Raw genomic sequence first — 6,000 nt, forward strand, 5'->3', positions numbered from 1 at the left:
ACAGTTTGCCCATCACTGCTCTAGAACATAGTTGAAATGTTCAGTAGATATTGGTGATGTGGGGGATAGTAGGGCTCTATATACAGATCTGTGAATCATGTGCATAGAAATGATGGTTAAAACCATAGGAGCTGATAATTTTGCCAAGGGGGAGAAGAGAAGAGGACTTTGGGAACATTCACAGTAAGGGGGCATTATATGGATGATGATCCAAGAAAGGCAATGGAGAAGGAGCCATCAGAAAAGTGAGAGAAGAACCAAATGAGAGTAGTATAATTAAAACTCATAGAGATGAAAGCATCCAGAAGAAGAAAGTGGTCAAAAGTGTCAAAGCTTCAGAACTATTAAAGAAAATCAAATGGAAAAAAAAACATTAGACTTTTCAATTGGGGGTTACTGAGAACTTTGAAAAGAACAGTTCCACTGGAATCTGGAAGCCAGATTACAAAGGACTGAGAATAAAGTCAAAGAAGAGGAAGTGAAGGCAGTTAATTTAGTGAGCTTTTTCTAAGAATTTGGCTTGATTGGCTAAAAGACTAGACACTGATGATATCAGAGATCTACTGAGCAAGTAGCTTCTGGAGAATTCCTATGTAAAAATAACAATTTGATTAACTCAATGCTTATTTTTGGTTACAATGTAGAAGTGTTTTCCTTTCACAAAAACCTCCCCAGAGGAAGAAATAATCTACAAGTATTTTTTCAGTTGCTAATATGTGTGTGGTTCTTCAAAGCATTCAGGTTCTAGATTCATTCGAGATACTATTGTGTCACCCATAGTCCAGTCAAGAGCACACTCTTCCACAAAAGATCCTGGCTTTACACTTCCAAAAACTGGTTCAATAGGACCAGCCCTTGGAGTGCTTGAAACAACAGAGAAGGGATAAGGAAATTTTCATCTTCTCTGCCCCATTAAACTTCTACACTCTTTTTAAAAAGGAGCCAGGGCATATATTCCTCTCCTCAAGGTCAAAGCTTATATACTCAGCTCCATGGAAAGTTCCTCAGTGCTCCTGATCATCTGTTACAACAGCATAGACTGGGGCATAGAGAGAATTGTCGGGAGCTAAGAAACTAGCTCTGGTTACAGCTCATAGTTGTTTATACTTCAATTCTTTTGCCTATGACTCGTAACTTACACAAAACACTCAAGACCTTTTTTATGGTCTTGACCTATACCCCACAATCCCCAGTGTAAGATTAAATATTTTAGTAAAGAGAAAAAGTACTTGTAGGCCCCAAATTCTTCAAAAAATATTATTAACCCCTTACCTTATGTCTTAGAATTGATAGTGTGTATTTGTTCTAAGGCAGAATAGTAAGGCCTTGGCAATGTGAGTTAAGTTACTTGCACAGGTCACAGCTAGGAAGTGTATGAGACCAAATTTAAACTCAGGACCTCCTGTCTGCAGACCTGGATCTCTATTCACTAAGCCATCTAGTTGCTCCCAAGGCCCTAAATTCTAACCCATTTTGTAAATGGTGTTGGTGCTTAAACACAATCTTCTATGTGATTCCTTTCTTGGTCTCTGCATCTAAAGCACCTTCTCCTGAGTTACTTTATACTGACAGTGTAAGTACTTTGAACATATCCTTGTATCCATTTATATACTGTTGCCTCCAAAAAAAATGTAAATTCCATAGGGGTGTAATAGGTAACTTCTGGAAAAAAATGGAGAGCAGCTTGAGTGACAGATCATCGGTTATAGAACTTGGAATTTACCCAGATGGCATAAGCCAAGGGTAAAAGACAGTTGGAACCACCTCTATAAAAGCCCAGGGGCTCAGCCACTCTGGGTCTCAGTCCTGAGAAGGGAATCTATGGAGGGTGGTGAAGGGTGGGTAGGGCTATAGACCTACAGATCCAGCATCCATACCTTATTGCCACAAGAAGTTCATTCACCTATTACTAAACAGAGCTGAGAGATAATAACAACACAACTGTCAAGAAGAGTATCATTTACCCCTTCCTTTCCTTTGGTCTAGACCACAGCTGGGTCTGATGAGGGTCTGTGAGGAGGAGAAGAATCTCCCGCCAAATATCAACTTGATGCTCATTGATTAGATTACTTTAACCTTCATTAGATTTAACATAGCTATTCCCAACACCTCTTTCCTTATCCTGATTCCTACCCGCTTTGAGTCAAAGCATTAAACCCTGTTCCAAACTTGATTCAAGTGAAGACTGGATTTCATTTGAAGGGGCAAGTGAATAACTACAGCCAAAGGGGAAAGGGAATTATCAACATCTCAGTCAGTTAGCATTATCCATTCAAATACCAAATAGCCCATTACTAACCTTTATCATTTAACCTAACCCCAAGCCAAGGAACCAGAGGGCTGTTGAACAACATATACAGCTGCTCCCTCTACAACTTTGGCTTGGGCACTGTTAGTGGGGTAAGGTGCTTAACTGAGTTGATCATCCATAAGCCCTGGTGGTTGCCAGCACACCTTGGTGGCTATCCAGCCATCACTATCCCACTCAGCCTAGATCCATTTACCACCTGAGGATCTTGGGCCAGCTTATCAGGCCCAGCTTATAGAAGCACCTTCCTGTGTACCATATCCTTCCAGTTACCCTACCACCTTTGTGCATAACAGAGACTATGAAGAGAAATTTGAACTCTGTTTATTTTTAATTTAATCAATCAGCAATATTTAATTTAAGCAATCAAGAATTTGAAGTGCCCCTACTTAGCACTTGGTAGGTTACTAGGTCAGAGAGTTCACAAGTCACTTACTGGAAAGGCTACAAGCACTGCCCCACCTTGGACAATACTAGGAAAATTGGGAGACTGTGATTGGTTCCTGTGAAGTGGGAGAGAGACAAGAAGTGATGTGGAAAAAGGTCAATAAAAGTCAAGACCAAGAAGATTGAGGGTCTTTCCTTGTCTCTTCGAATGAGGATTCTCTCTCTCTTGGTTGGTCCTTTGGTGGGACACTCTCTTCAGGGTGAGCTCTAGTGAGATTCTTGGTAGTCTTAGCCTTGTGTGAGCTAAAGATTCTTGGCAGACATTTCAGCATCTCCTGGCTCTGCTGATATAGGTTTCCTAATTTGGATATTGGATTCTAATAAGACTCATATACAGATCCAAATTCTTGATCTGCAGGCATTAGGATTAGGATTTAGGGTATTTGTAGCTAGGAGATTTTTTCTACCTCTTTCCCATATTCCCCACTTTCATATCTCTACCTTGTTGTAAATAAAAGATGCTTACAGTTATTTTGACTGGAGAAGTTAATTATTTTTATAAATGGAGACGACAATTCAATTATTTTAATTTTTATATTTAGTCAAATCAATTCTAAATCTTACAGGGCTGAGACTATTTTTTCCCTTTGTAATCTCAGGGCCTAGCAGACTGATTTGTTGTGACTTGAAACTTTCTTTATAACTCCATTTCTCATTGGTTGATTTTTTTAATTTAAACATTTATTAATATTCATTTTTAACATGGTTACATGATTCATGCTCCTACTTTCCCCTTCACCCCCCGCACCCCCCCACCCATGGCTGATGCACATTTCCACTGGTTTTGCCAAGTGTCCTTGATCAAGACCTATTTCCAAATTGTTGGTAGTTGCATTGGTATGGTAGTTTCAAGTCCACATCCCCAATCATGTCCACCCCCACCCATGCATTCAAGCAGTTGTTCTTCTTATATGTTTCCTCTCCTGCAGTCCTTCCTCTGAATGTGGGTAGGATTCTTCACCATAAATCCCACAAAATTGTCCTGGGTCATTGCATTGCTGCTGGTACAGAAGTCCATTACATTCGATCTTACCATAGTATATCAGTCTCTGTGTACAATGTTCTTCTGGCTCTGCTCCTTTCGCTCTGCATCAGTTCCTGGAGGTCTCTCCAGTTCGCCTGGAACTCCTCCAGTTTATTTATTCCTTTTAGCACAATAGTATTCCATCACCCGCATATACCACAGTTTGTTCAGCCATTCCCCAAATGAAGGATATACCCTCCTTTTCCAGTTTGTTGCCACCACAAAAAACTCAGCTATAAATATTTTCGTACAAGTCTGTTTATCTATGATCTCTTTGGGGCACAAACCCAACAATGGTATGGCTGGATCAAAGGGCAGTCATTCTTTTATAGCCCTTTGAGCATGATTCCAAATTGCCAGCCACAATGGCTGAATCAGTTCACAGCTCCACCAGCAATGCATTAATGTCCCAATTTTGCCACATCCCCTCCAGCATTCATTACTCTCCCCTTCTTTCACTTTAGCCATTCTGCTAGGTGTGAGGTGATACCTCAGAGTTGTTTTGATTTGCATTTCTCTAATTATTAGAGATTTGGAACACTTTCTCATGTACTTATTGATACTTTTGATTTCTTAACTTGAAAATTGCCTATTCATGTCTCTTGCCCATTTATCAATTGGGGAATGGCTTGATTTTTTATACAATTGCTTTAACTCCTTGTATATTTGAGTAATTAGACCCCTGTCAGAGTTTTTCGTTATAAAGATTTTTTCCCAATTGGTTGTTTCCTTCTGATTTTGACTACATTGTTTTTGTTTGTACAAAAGCTTTTTAGTTTAATATAATCAAAACCATTTAATTTACATTTTGTAATTTTCTCTAACACTTGCTTGGTTGTAAAGTCTTTCCTTTCCCAGAGATCTGACAAGTAAACTATTCTGTTTTCACTTAACTTGTTTATAGTTTCCCTCTTTATATTCAAGTTGTTCACCCATTCTGAATTTATCTTGGTGTAGGGTGTGAGATGTTGATCTAGACCTAATCTCTCCCATATTGTTTTCCAAATTTCCCAGCAGTTTTTGTCAAATAGTGGATTCATGTCCCAAAAGTTGGGCTCTTTGGGTTTATCATACACTGTCTTGCTAATGTCATTTATCCCACGTCTATTCCATTGATCCTCCTCTCTATCTCTTAACTAGTACCATATTGTTTTGATGACTGCTGCTTTATAATATAGTTTAATATTTGGTACTGCTAGGCCCCCTTCCTTCACATTTTTTTCATTATTTCCCTTGATATTCTTGATCTTTTCTTATTCCAAATGAAATTTGTTATGGTTTTTTCTAATTCAGCAAAGAAGTTTTTTGGTAGCTTGATAGCTATGGTGCTAAATAGGTAAATTAATTTGGGTAGAATTGTCATTTTTATTATGTTAGCTTGTCCTACCCATGAGCAATCAATGGCTTTCCAATTGTTTAAATCCAGTTTTATTTGTTTGGAAAGTGTTTTGTAGTTGTTTTCATATAATTGCTGTGTTTGTTTTGGTAGATAGATTCCTAAGTATTTTATATTGTCTAGGGTGATTTTAAATGGTGTTTCTCTTTCTACTTCTTGCTGCTCTAGTGTGTTGGAAATGTATAGAAATGCTGATGATTTATGTGCATTTATTTTGTATCCTGCAACTTTGCTAAAGTTTTTGATTATTTATACAAGCTTCTTAGTTGATTCTCTCTAGGATTTTTTAAGTAGATCATCATATCATCTGCAAAGAGTGGTAGCTTAGTCTTCTCATTGCCTATTTTGATACCTTCAATTTCTTTTTCTTCTCTAATTGCAACTGCTAGTGTTTCTAGTACTATGTTGAATAATAGAGGTGATAATGGGCATCCTTGTTTTACTCCTGATCTTATTGGGAAGGCTTCTAATTTATCCCCATTGCATATGATATTTGTTGATGGTTTTAGATATATATTGTTTATTATTTTTAGGAAAGGTCCTTCTATTCTTATACTTTTCAGTGTTTTCAATAGGAATGGATGCTGTATTTTGTCAAAGGCTTTTTCAGCATCTATTGAGATGATCATGTGATTTTTGTTTGTTAGACAGTTGATATGGTCAATTATGTGGATGGTTTTCCTAATGTTGAACCACCCTTGCATTCCTGGTATAAATCCCACCTGATCATGGTGGATGATCTTCTTAATTACTTGCTGGAGTCTCTTTGCTAGTATTATATTTAAGATTTTTGCATCTATGTTCATTAGGGAGATTGGTCTGTAG

This window comes from Gracilinanus agilis, chromosome 3 (assembly GCF_016433145.1).
Source record: "Gracilinanus agilis isolate LMUSP501 chromosome 3, AgileGrace, whole genome shotgun sequence".
In the NCBI taxonomy this organism is placed as follows: Eukaryota; Metazoa; Chordata; class Mammalia; order Didelphimorphia; family Didelphidae; genus Gracilinanus; species Gracilinanus agilis.